This window comes from Pseudorca crassidens, chromosome X (assembly GCF_039906515.1).
Source record: "Pseudorca crassidens isolate mPseCra1 chromosome X, mPseCra1.hap1, whole genome shotgun sequence".
NCBI classification, from domain to species: Eukaryota; Metazoa; Chordata; class Mammalia; order Artiodactyla; family Delphinidae; genus Pseudorca; species Pseudorca crassidens.
In genome coordinates this window covers 93,593,673-93,607,941 of record NC_090317.1, presented here as the reverse complement: position 1 = coordinate 93,607,941, position 14,269 = coordinate 93,593,673, and the positions used below count along the sequence as shown (strand labels likewise).

The window sequence follows — 14,269 nt, the reverse complement described above, 5'->3', positions numbered from 1 at the left end:
ATTTAAGTATAGTTGGTGTAAAATATTACATAAGTTACAGGTGTACAATATAATGATTCACAATTTTTAAAAGTTATATTCTACTTATAGTTACTACAAAATACTGGCTACATTCCTTGTGTTGTACAATACATCCTTATGGCTTACTTGTTTATTGAATAGTAGTTTGTACCTCTTAATCCCCTACCCCTATCTTGTCCCCCCTTCCCCCTCCCCACTGGTAACCACTAGTTTGTTCTCTACATCTGTGAGTCTCCTTCTTTTTTGTTATATTGACTAGTTTGTTTTATTTTTTAGATTCCACATATAAGTGATATCATACAATATTTGTCCTTCTCTGTCTGACTTATTTCACTTAATACCCTCCAAGTCCATCCATGTTGTTGTAAATGGCAATATTTCATTCTTTTTTATGGAGAATGGATATAATAATTTTAAAAAATAATGGAAAATAAAAAATGTTGGAGAGAATGTAGAGAAATTGGAACCCTCGTAATCTCATAGGAATGTAAAATGGTGCAGCCACTATGAAAACAGTTTGGTGGTTCCTCAGAAAGGTAAACATAGGATTACTGTATGACCCAGCAATTCCACTCTTAAGTATATAGCCAAAGGAATTGGAAACAGAAACTCAAACAGATTCTTGTATGCCAAAGTTATTACAGCATTATTCAGAATAACCCAAAAGTGGAAACAACATAAGTGTTTAACAGTGAATGGGTAAATAAAATGTGGTATATATATACAATGGAATATTATTCATCCTTAGAAAGGAATTAAGTTCTTTTTTTTCAATTTTAAAATAAAATAGTTTATTGGTTGTGTTAAGCAATATTTTATTACTTAAAATATTATTTATTTTCAAATATTTTATCTAAGAACTTCAAAGCACTTGACAACTGATGCTGGTAACATCTATGCAATTGGCATTGCTACCATGTTTATATAGTTTCTGAAAATGAGGAAGAAAAATTTATTGTGGTTTCCAGCAGTGGAAAATTTTAAAAATCCAGAATTACTGAGACAAAATTTACTGACTAAGTTAGCCCTAAAAGCTGAAATAGAATCATTTCCCAGGTACTTCATCTTTCATAATCTGTTACTGAAGAGATTCAGAATCTGTTCCAGTATAGAAATAGGGACAAACAGCTTCTATAAAAGAATCATTAGAAGTATAGAGAAGAGATCTATCATTCACATTATAAAAAGGAAACCGCACTCAACTCAGTCCAGAAAAATGCCAGTCTTACTGGGTTTTACTACTGGCAGAAGTTGACTGTCTTAGGATGCAATGCAACATAACTGCTGTCAACATATCGCCCAGTTGCCCAGAATATACCCTGACCTACTGGCTGATTCCACCATTTCCTAGGAAGACTATCTTGACACATGCCCAATGTCCATTTAGTTTTGTTTTCCAATTCTATTTCCCAGTAATGCCTGCCAGAATTAAATCTCATAGAACCTAGGATAGCAAGGCAGAGATGAAATCTCCTTGGGTTATAACAAAGGTTTGTTTTTTTTCTTTCTATATTGCATACTTTTTCTGTCCTCAGAGACTATAAGCCCAGGATGTGCTGCTTCAAGATCTAGAATCACATCTATTTGTAATGGCTTGATAATTTTGCCTAAGCCAGATTATTGGGGAGGAATACTGAATCCATATTTCTTTAATCGCAATGAAGAGTTCAAGGTATTTTATGTTTTGATACCTGTGGTGCTTCCAATATAGGGGACACGGGTTTGATCCCTGGTCAGGGAACTAAGATCCCACATGCCAATAAATAAATAAATAAAAACACACAGTGAGCCAAATTTTTCCTATAGGTCATAGTTTGCCAACGCCTGGCCTAGATAACATTTGTACTTGGATATCTGACAGGAATCTTAAAACTGAATTTATAATTATCCTGCATAAATCTGTAGATTTCTAGTCTTTCCCTCTTCAGTGAATGATGTCATCATTTTCTTGGTTGTTCATTTTAGAAACTTGAACATTATCCTTTACACTTTCTTCTCCTTTAATTCTTACACCTAAGTCCTGTTGATTCTATACTCCTACACATTTTCTAAATTTCTTCATTTCTTTTCATCTCTACTTCACCATGCTAGACCAACTCACCCTCATCCTACCTGGACTTCTGCAATTGTCTTTATACTAGTCATCCTGTTTCCTCTCTTGACCATCTCTAATTCATCGGTGGCAGAAACTACCAGTTGTCTTCCAACATCCACTCCCTTTCTTCCAAAGTAATAGACTTCTTAGCTGGGCACAGAGCCATCTAGGGAAAAACCCTTCACTTTCCCAAACTCCTTTGCAGCTAGATGTGGCCATTGGGCTAAGTTCTTGTTAACAAAACAAAATGGTAGTGACATATAGAATTTCCAGGTGCCCTTCTTGTTGGTTGAGATGTGGCTTTGGTGCTGCACAATCTTGGACAATGCTGGTAAGGGCAATAATGTTGGGATGGCAAAGAAGACAGATGGAGCCTGGGTTCCTAATGACTTTTAGGAGCAATATCGAATTCCGCTCAGACTTTATCTTACTTACGCCATTGTTATTTTGAGTCTGTGTTACACTTAGCCAAAACTATAATCTAATGAAAACACCGTCTTCCACATAATAGCTAGAGTTATTGTCTAAAAACACAAATCTTGTCAGATCAATTCCTAATTTTATTTAAAACCCTTCTGTGGCTGCTCATCAATGAATGGGTGAATACCAAAATTCTTAATATTGCTCACAAGACTCTGTGCAATCCAGCCCCTGCTCATTTCTTTAGCTTCCTTTTGCACCTTAAGGTTCCAAGGCTCCAAGCACGCTGGCTTAATCTTAGTTAGGTCTTTCCTAATCAAAGTGTTTCTTGAATATCCTGTTTTCTTTGCTTAGAATGCTCTTTCTCTCTTTTTCTACCTGGCCCACTCCTACTCATCTATCAAGTCTCAGATAAAACATCATTTCCTTAAGAAAGCCTTGATCATTCCCCACCCTGCCCCATTCTCCCAAACTAGGTAAAGGTTTTCCCTGTTTTATCCACTCCAAATACCCCTTCCCCTTTTTGTTAATACTTGTCTCAATTGCAATTTAAATTGTTACTAAATAATTAACAGTAATTCAAATAATCCCATACTGGATTTTCAGATTTATGAGTCCATCTTATTCACTCCAGCACCTGGCACAGTACCTGGCACATGGTAAGCAGCGCAGTTTAATACCTGCTATTTGGTAGACACTAAGTAGGTAGTACTAATTATTATTACTGGAGTATAAGGACTACTTCTACCTTGATTAAAGCTACCTCCTGAGACAATTGGCTTAGTGACAGCTTTTAAAAGAATCTGAATCCAAGGCTACTGAAAATTAAAAAGAGGTATGTTATTCACCTTAGGTCAAGAAGTTAAAATTGGTTTTTATTTGCCATTTGTCAAACTCAAAAGGTATTTTAGCTCAAAGGAAATTTTATAGTTAAAAGTGGTTAGTGGATATCTTCTATAAAGTATGTAATTTGGAATGAACAGCAGGAGGAAGGGAAATATTTTAGATAGGTTTAAAGTAAAAGAGTGCAAAGAATAAAATAAATATCTTATTTGGGAGTCATAGGGAGGAAATTGCTTTAATCTAAGATATTTAGTGCCTTTCTATTATGGTTGGCACTAGATTAGCTACTACATTCTTTTCTTAAATTAATACTTAAATGTATATATATATGTGTATATATATATATATATACATATACACACACACACACACACACACATGCATACAGGTATTATAACAGTGCTTGCCTGGAAAATGTGTCTATATATATGGTTACTCAATAAATAATCATAGTAGAAATAAACTCCTTAATAATGAAAACTTCATGTACAAACAAATAATTAAAAATATTGATGACTACCTACATTATACCAGTGGAACACCAGTGCAGTGCTAATTGAGATATATGCATATAATGAATACAGATAAACATTAAAGGAATGTCCTTCAAAGGAAGGAGCAAGTAGCATCATGAACTACACTTATATTTAAGTTTTTCCTCCCAGGGATTTAATTTTTCTACAATCATTGCCTTCAACCATGCTGTATTGAATATCTTTTGCATCCCTTAATGACACTTCGGGTGGATTCCAAAGCTTTCTCATTGCATCTGGCTACTAAAACTCAGTTCAATCTAGTTAATGCCATGCATGCTGAAGTGTTCAACAGTAATGTATACTGATGTCTGTAGCTTTGAAATACATCCAAAAAATAAGATGAATTGATAAATGATAGAGGGATAAATAGAAGGAGAGATATGAGATAAAGCAAACATAGCATCAAGGTGGTGAGGACCTGGGTGTTTAATGTAGCATTCTTTCAATTTTTTTCCCCCCAAACCCTCATTTATTCTCAATTTAAAGCATCAACTTCAAACTCAATTTAAGTCCCATCTCTTTCCTTCTCCCAGGGGCAGTTGACCCAGGGAACTGTGACTGCATGAGCTTATGAGATGTGGGGAGCAAGTAAGCCCAGAACTTCCTGCCTGGAAGACTTCAAAATAGGCCTGGTGGGCTCCCTCACCCTTGTAGTCAAGTTATGGTTAAGTATCCAAATATGGAATTCATCGTGAAAGAGGATGGGCTCCACATTCCAGTGTTGGCTCAAAGTGAAATGGGAAGCAAGTGGAGCTGTAGACCTGCCCATGCTAAGCTTTCTGGAAGACTGGCCTCCTTATTTAAAATGGGGATATTTAATGCTGAAGGGATTAAATCCACCTACACCCATATCGACACCAGAAACACTCAACCAAAAAAACCCAACTTCAAATAAAAATACAACCCAGTCAAAAAATAACCTTAAATTTCCAGGGACATAATCCTTTGGCTAGTTTCCCTTCTGATGAACATGAATTTCTTCTTTTGTATTACCACATGAAAAACAGAGTTCAGGAATTCAAAATGTGTACTGATTGACTAACACCTTTCAGGTTATTTTCCAAGACTGGCCCTTTCAATGTGATGAAGTAGAGAAGTGTCTTGGAAGGGCAAGTCTTCCTGTCTCGAGCTTCCTTCCTTTGTCTAGAGTCAATGTGCCTCTCTGCCCCTTTCTACAAACCTTCCTCACAGCCCCTGCCTATAAGCTGGAGTGTGCACTGTCCTCTCTCTTCAGGCTGGCCTTCCCCAAACTCTGGCCCTCTGTTGGCCTTCCTCCTCCCATGCCCAGCACCCTCATCTTTGCATTTCTTGTCTGGCACTATCCCTTAAAAACTGACCAGCTGACAAGCCAGCTGGTCAAGGTCTTCACTGTGTGGTGTTAGTGACTGGGCTTTTGCTCTGCTGCATTGGCACTTTACAGGAACCTTCAGTGCAGGGTGGTACTGACAGTGTTTGTCACGTTTCTTACCACAGTCCCTAACAGTCTGTAAAACAGTCAATAAAATTTAATGAATATGTCACTGTGAAGGTTAACTTTGTGTCAATCTGGCTAGGCTATGGTGCCCAGTTGTTTGGTCAAACACTAGTCTAGATGTTGCTGTGAAGGTATTTTGTAGCTGTGATTAACATTTCTAATCAGTTGACCTTAAGTAAAGGAAGTTGCCCTTGATAATGTGGGTGGGCCTCATCCAATAAGTTGAAGGCCTTAAGAGCAAAACTGAGGTTTCCTAGAGAAGAAGGAATTCTGCCTCAAGACTGGAACATAGAAATCCTGCCAGAGTTTCCATCCTGCTGGCCTGCTCTATAGATTTCAGACTTGCCAACTCCCACAGTTGTGTGAGCCAATTCCTTAAAATAAATATTTCCCTCTTTCTCTTTCCCTTTTCCTTTCTCTCCCTCCACCTCTCTATCATTCTTTCATATTTTTGGCTGGTTGACATCTGCACCCCTTCTTACATCTGAGGATCCAAGCTTTGAGAGGCTGCTGAGAGAGGCAGACATCGACTCCAGCACTGACACAGAGACATAGAAAACAACAGGTTCTTGAACTCTGTGATGACAGCCACCACACAAACCCAAGACTCAGGTGCTCCCACTTGGGACTTCACCTCTGAAGTCAGTAGCTAATGACTAAGCCATGACAACTTAGACCAGGGCGTCACAAACTATCTGTGCTGAAGAGCCAGGTTTTTAAAATTTCCAACTTGCTGGGCACTGATAATTTTATAATAGACCATAAAAATAAGTCACTAGAAAAAAAAGTAAGTCATTTTATAAAAGTGAAAAATGTCCTAAAAACTACAACTCAATTATATATTATTAGGTTCTCAAGAGAGAAAATTACTCCATCAAAGTATTATGAAATTTCTAAATGCTTATTTTCAATTTCTGTACTTGTTGCAGATTGGTAACAAATATTTTGGAGACCCTCTGTGCATGGCAGTGACTTAGACTTTATTCTTGGAGGGAGGCAGGGGCAGGGAGCATAATGTTCAGCAGCAGGGGCAGTAGTGGAAGCATCTTAACCAAATTCTTCCTATGATATGACTTGGCTAATTTTTGGCTGCTGATCTACTCTCCTCCTCCATTTGATTTTGTCCATTCTCCAAGTTGGGCTCAGCCTTTCTTGTGGATTCTCTGAACTACCCAACATCCTTCTAATAAAAAATATCTGAACTAAAATTACCCACAACTGTTGTTGGTAGTTTGCAGTCACGAACCCTGAGATGCACACATGCTTACCTGTGAGATTTTTGAAAGGATTATGTGAGTTAATGGCAATAAAGTGCTTATTATATGGGTCTTAGAACCCAACAGGAGCTTGATAAGAAATGTAGTAGACAGACCCCATGGTGACCTCCAATGATTTCCAGCCTCCTGGTGTCCACGCCTTTGTGCAATCTTCTCCTGTTGAGTGTGGGTAGGAACCTGTGACTTGCTTCTAATCAATAGAATATGACAAGGATGATGGGTTGTCGTTCCTGTGATTATGTTATATTAGAGTGTAGTAGGAGATTAAAACCTTCCCACACCCCTTTCTTAACAGTTTGCATGTAAAAGTGATAGTGATTCTGTCACCACTCATCACTGGATGAAGGACTAGCATGACTTAAACTGGAAGAGAGTTAATATTGATAAGGCAGACCAATTACATCTATCAGAGACCATTATGCATCCCATACACAGGGCGTATCTGATCCGGGTAGCAGAGGCAGTCATCTCTATGGTATAGTTTAAGGGAGGAGACCAGAAACGCCTCCTCTCTGACCCTGTCTGCAGCATTCCTAATTCTCACATTGAAGCTTCATCCTTATAATCAAGGTTTTGCTAGATCCCAGTCAGGATATATGGAGCCCTAAAAGTAAGCCACAGATGATGCAAAACTATAGAATAAAAGTAGTACATCTTTCTTGAGAATCCATTTTGCTTGAAGATGTGGGGAGAAACACATTCTCTGAACATTTAAACAGATATGTATATATTTCAGAGTGGAACTCAACCTTCACACTCATTTTAAAATTTCTGTTGAGGTATAATATGCATACAGATAAATGAATATATCATAAGGGTGCAGTCTGATGACGTTTCAAAAACTGAATATGTCCATGGAACCCAGCACCCCAGATCAAGAAACAGAATATCACCAACAGCTCAGAAGCCTCTCTGTGCTTCTTCCAGAGGCTACATTCCAAGGATAACCACTATCCCTACATTTAACTTTATGTACATGGAATCATACTATGTGTGTAGTGTCCAGTTTTTTTTGCGCAACATTGTTTGTGAGATCCATCCATGTTGTTGCATGTACTTGAAGGTCATTCATTCTTGTTGCTGTATAGTATCCATTGTGTGGATATACCACAATTGATCTATTCTGCTGTTAATGGTCACTTAAGCAGTTTGTATTTTGAAGTTATTATGAATAGTGCTGCTATGAATATTCTTGTATATATCTTTTGGTGGAAGTAAGCACCAGATGAGCTGGGTATATAATCAAGAGTGTAATTGTAAGATCATACACTGGGCATATATTCAACTTCAGTAGTCACTGTGAAACAACGTTCCAAAGTAGTTGTACCAAGTCCCATTTATTTCTAAAAAAATTTTTAAATAAGACAAAAGAAATTTCATCCTTAGGTTAATGTCTTGACTGTCCCTTTGGAAGATATCAGTTCATATTCTTTGACTTATTTCAAGATTTTGTACTGGGTGCCTGGGAAGGTGGCATCTATTTTTAGTCAAGTATACCATTGTTACTGGGGCAAATTTTCACAATTATTTCTTTAAGAAACTGTAATAAAAACTATTGCTACCTGTATTCATTATCACTGCATAACAAATTACCACAAACTTAGCAACAGAAATGATACACATTTGTTATCTCACAGTTTCCATGGGTCAGGAGTCCAGCCACAACTTAACTGGGTATGCTGCTGCAGGTTACTACTCACTGTCTGCCTTCAAGGTCTTGGTCAGGGCTGAGTTCTCATCAGAAGCTCCACTGGGAAAAGATTTATTTCCAAGCTCCCTCAGATTGTTGGAAGAATTCATTTCCTTGCTGCTATAGCACTAGGGGCCCCAGCTTTTTGCTGTTAGCTGGAAAGTGCCCTCAGGTCTTAGAGGCACACCTCCCTCCCAGTTCCCATGTGGACTTCTCACATGACTGCTTACTTCATCAGGATACTACTGCCCTCTTTTGAGTCCAAGACCACACCACCTCAACTGTGCCCTGGGGTGAGGAAGCCACTGCCACCACTCTTGGCTTGAGGGCACACTTCCTCAGATATGATTCATGCCAACCAAAAAGAGACTCTGTGTTCTGCCTCTAAGTATCCACCAGAGTAGGGACCAGGCACTGGGACCCCTGTTACCACTACCACGGAGAAACGAAATGCCTCTACTGCTATGCTTGCCAAGAGTAGTGTGGTCTCCTTCTTATTTCTACTTTCCAGTCCCTACTAAGGTGCATCTATTGGCAAAAGCCAGGTCCCAAGAAGAAGAACCTGAGCTCTAAGACAGTACAGGAAAGATCATCTTTAGCTTTCTAAACTCCAGCCCTCAGTAAGGCATCTTATAAAGCATTGGTCCTCAAACTTGAGCATGCAGTAGAATCAACTGAGAGTATATTAAAACATAAATTATTTGGGCCCAGGTTTGGAGTTTCTGATTCAGTAGGTCTGGGGTGCATTTCTAACAAGTTCCTGGGTAGTGATGATATTGCTAGTCAGAGACCATATTTTGAGAACCACTGCTCTAGGGGAATTGGAATAGATTTGAGAAAGCTAATCTGCAATATATGTTACAATGTGCATAAGAATCACCCGCATAGGGTTTGATACACTAGCAGGTTTTCCAAAATACTGGGTCTATAGTGGAGGCCAGAGATATGCACTTTTTAAAAATTGAAGTGTAGTTGATTTACAATATTGTGTAAGTTCCAGGTGTACAGCATAGCGAATGAATATATACCTGTATATATTCATATATATATATATATTCCTTTTCAGATTCTTTTCCCTTATAGGTTATAAAATATTGAGTATAGCTCTGTTCTTCAGGGTATTTTTATATTGGTGGTCCATGGAGAACAAGTTGAGAAACACTGGATTGGAGCAGCGGTTCTCACCCTTGGCTGCACGTTACAATGCCTCAAAGAATATTATAATGTACTGATGCCTTGGTTTCATTCTCTGAGGTTCTTATTTGTTGGGTGAGCCACACCCAGCAGAACTCTCTGAGTGATTCTATTGTGCAGCCAAGACTGAAAGCTACTGGCCTAGAAGAATCTGTTGACTAAGATGGGTTACCTGAAGCTGGCAGGTTAGACTCACTTCTTTCCTAAGACTAGTCATATTGGAGGCCATTTTTAGAGGCTTAAACTGTCTGAAGTCATTCACCTGCATGGATTTCACTGCACAAAGAAGCATCAGGAGAGAGATATAAGCTATTCTTTGCCTTGCTGAAGTTTTAGTAATGGAAATATTTTCAGTCTCCTGGAAAACCATTTGAATCTTGGGATTTCCAGAATCTTTAGAGGTCCATTGGTTTCATTTAATCATTTAAAATCTTTCAAAGTCTGCTAAGCACAGAAAAACTCCTTCAGGGAGCTTATAACTTTAAATAAATGAGCATGTTATTAGCGGAACTTATAAACCTGTATTATAAACCATTAAAGAAAAGACAAAAGGCAAATAGAGGGAGGAAGGAAGGATATCTATTTCCATATAAATCTTGAATTATGTTTCAACACACGATTAGAGCTTTATCCATGGTGTTCTAGAAAGACTGACTAAAAATTTGGCCCTTCCTTAATCTTTTCTAGCTTGTGTTTAAACCATAAATTCATCTAGAGTAAGGGTGGAATTTACTTCTTATGTTGTATCCCTCTATTACCCTATAGGGAGCTGAATACATAAATGGAAGAGAAGGAGGGGGCAACCCTTTATCTCTTTATGAAAAGATGACAGAGATGCTGATATTGAATTGGGCCAGGTATGCTATTACTACTCTGGGGTATAAAGGGTGAGAATTTTCTACTTCTAAGAAATTATGGCTTCTTGATTCTCATTTCTCTCTGGCTTCTGTAACACTAGCTCTCTTCCAAACAAGCTAATACATGAATAGTCAACTTGCTGCATGACTGAATTATAACTGCAAATTTTGGCCCTTGGGGAAAGGAAGATGGAGAGAAAGGCAGTGTGTGAGAGAGACAGATGACTCATCCATCATTTTGGGTGGAGAAGGTGGATAACTAAAGATTAAAATTTTTAACTCATGGACTTTGGTATTTGAATCATTTGAGGGATAGAAATTTTTACAAAATATGCTATGATTGTCTCTGCTTTCCTGGGCCATTGATATTGGTTCCTTAACTTCCTCTTACTCATGAAACCCATTCATTCATTCATTTGTTCACCCATCCAGCAAATATTAATTGAACATTTACTCTGTGCGAAGCACTGTGCTTAGCCCTGCAGATATAAATGTGCAGAAGACATGGTCCCTGCTTTCTAGGGGCCTGCACCTGCAGTGCAGTAGATGTGGCTGTAAATGAACATGCTGTTGTGTGAGGCTAAGGGGGAGCTGACTCCAGCATGGCTCACAATGGCTCCTGCATGAGAAAGTCAATGAAGTCAGGTTTTATTTTGGTCATTTGTCCCCTCCTCATGAAGACTGAGTAAAATATGTCCAGTTGTAATACATCTAGGCAGTATGATACGATAGTTTGTCTGCAAATTAAAGAAATATACCAAAAACGGAAGCCACTTTTCGCAAGGTATTATCACAAAGGTAAAGAGACTTTTCTTTTTTTTTATAGAAGTATAGTTGATTTACAATGTTGTGTTAATTACTGCTGTACAGCAAAGTGACTCAGTTATACATATATACACATTCTTTTTCATATTCTTTTCCCTTATGGTTTAGCATAGGGTACTGAATATAGTTCCCTGTGCTATACAGTAGGACCTTGCTGTTTATCCATTCTATATATACCAGTTTGCATCTGCTAATCCCAAACTCCCAGTCCATCCGTCACCCCCCGACTCCCTTAGCAATCACAGGTCTGTTCTCTATGTCTCTGATTCTGTTTCTGTTTCATAGATAGGTTCATTTGTGTCATATTTTAGATTCCACATATATATTACATCACATGGTATTTGTCTTTCTCTGTCTGACTTACTTCACTAGTATGATAGTCTCTAGTTGCATCCATGTTGCTGCAAATGGCATTGCTTCATTTTTTTATGGCTGAGTAGTATTCCATTGTATATATGTACCACATCTTCTGTATCCAGTCATCTGTTGATGGACATTTAGGTTGTTTCCATGTCTTGGCTATTGTGACTAGTGCTGCTATGAACATAGGGGTGCATGTATCTATTTGAATTATAGTTTTGTCTAGATATATCCCCAGGAGTGGGATTGCTGGATCATATGGTAATTCTATTTTTAGTTTTCTGAGAAACCTCCATACTATTTTCCACAGTGCCTGCAGCAACTTACATTCCCACCAACAGTGTATGAGGGTTCCCTTTAAGAGACTTTTCTTTACTCTTGCTATCGTGGTAAAGTTTAGATGGAGCCTGATGGGAGTAGGGCCTTAATTGAGTCAACCTATTCAAAGTCAAAACCTTGTGCCTACAAATCCAGAGACATACAAATTAGCTCATATTTCCAAAAGTCACTATTTAGCATGCCTCTAACCTGGACAATAATGCCCTCAGAGCATAGGATGTATGGCTGGATTTAGAGTTGAACAAACCCTGTGAGACTGACTGCTATTAACCCAAGTCACAGGAGACTGACAAATTAGAATGCTGTTGTGTAATTTATAATAAGATTTTGAGGACTGTTTTTTTTCCACTGGTAAATAAATTCTGTCTGGATGGGAAGGTCCAGAGAAAGCCCTTATGTGAAAAGAAGGCTGCTCCTGGGCAAGGCAACAGAGAGAGAGGAGGTGGCTAGATGGTTATAATAACTGCTAGCATCAGATTTGATAACTAGATGCAGCCATCTCCACCACAGAGACATACCTGCTGTGGGGTCTAGTTGGCTATGTTCATAGGCCAGGGCACCTTTTCTCCCCCAACGGTGCTGAATGGACATTGCCAACTTTGACCCTGACTCTTTTTTGGTTCTGTGTTTCCAAGATGACTACCTCTTTCTGTGGATATCACATTTCCTTTAGCTATTGCCAACCCTGTTACAACCAAGACTCTCTTCCTGATTTATGATCTATTTTTTAAAGTCTGATGTGTTAATTTCATTACTCAAAATTTCAGAGTTCTGGTAGCATCTTCCTGTAGAGTTGCTCTGAGTGTCCCATGTTTTGTCAGCTCAGTGAGTCAGCTTGTCACCCCATAACAAAGCAGCTTTGCTACCTCACTTAAGCCTATTATTCTGAAATGATCTACTTCTGGAAAATATTGTTACAGAGCTTCCGTGTGCAACCACGCTGAAGCTAGTCTCCAGCCGAGACCACATCCTCTCTTAACTCCCCCATTTCCCACTTTATTCTGCTTCTCTCAGCCCCCTTCTCTTAACAGCATTCTGCCAAAAAATCATTTACACAAGAACTCCTGTTTCAGACTCTGCTTCTCAAAATGGGAACTTTAAGATATTTAAGTAAATTAATTTACATATAGATTGGGAGTTGTTAACATATCTTCAAATTGAATGTTTATTCCTTTAGAATTCTTTGAGTTACTACTGGTTGTTAGTTGTTTCCTTCACCATCACGCACACACAGAGTGGAGGGGTCCATTGCCTCTGATTTTAAAGGCTAGAGGTTAGAGGTGGCTGATTTTCCCCAGACCAAGAAGTTGTGGACATTCTTCTTTTCCTCTTTGGGTTGTCTGCCTCTGTCTATCCCTGCCATTTCTCCTTTTTGTGGCTATTGTCACTGTAGCATTCTTTCTTGGAGCTTCTCCCATCCTGCCATAACATCATTTTCTCCTTTTCCTATGGCTCAGCCTCCAAAGCTAGCAATCACTGATGGCAAATGGAGGGACATGGTCAGAATTATTGTGGGGAAATATTCCAGTTCCAGCACACCCAGACTCTCACTCAGATGTAATGTGACTTATTAGCCATTTGTCCGAGTGGTTTCAAAGGAGCAGTGCCTCATCTGTGTCAGAACCTTGCAAAACACTCTGGATATCTCTTACGGAATGAGCAGTTTGAGAGGGGGCTATCGCTACCCTGATACAGCTGAATCCCTAAGTGTGTGTTCTTAAGAGTTTCCAACTTTTAGGGCTTCCCTGGTGGTGCAGTGGTTGAGGGTCAGCCTGCCGATGCAGGGGACGCGGGTTCGTGCCCCAGTCCGGGAGGATCCCACGTGCCGCGGAGCGGCTGGGCCCGTGACCCATGGCCGCTGGGCCTGCGCGTCTGGAGCCCGTGCTCCGCAACGGGAGAGGCGGCAGCGGTGAGAGGCCCGCGTACCGCAAAAAAAAAAAAAAAAAAAAAAAGAGTTTCCAACTCTTATAATTCTTTGCTCTCTCTGACTTCAGCTGACCTAGACTATATCAAGGTGATGCAAATTGCAAAAGAGCCACTACTTGGCCATAAATGCAGGGTAAGCCCCTATACTGGGCAGATGTCACTCTAGTTCCATGGTGCATCTCATGCTTTGGTTATTGGACTCCCAGGTGGAGGTGGAGAAGGCCTGCCATCTGCTCACTCAGTGTGATGCCTTGGTGCTGGGCCTGTGGCAACACTTCTCCAAAGCATATTCCAGCAGGTCCCCTTACCTGTCCACCAAGAGGCAGAACTCTTCCATTGCTTGGTGGATAGCTTTGCTGGATTGTTCTTAGGTGCCAGCCTCCCTTGCTATTACAGATTTTGCACAAGAGAT

The 14,269-nt window shown here is 39.4% G+C and overlaps 1 pseudogene; it reads right to left on the bottom strand.

Annotated features, from left to right (window-relative positions):
- Positions 1-1,099: 1,099 nt before the first annotated feature.
- Positions 1,100-2,187, bottom strand: LOC137216687 (tripartite motif-containing protein 60-like; annotated as a pseudogene).
- Positions 2,188-14,269: the final 12,082 nt, after the last annotated feature.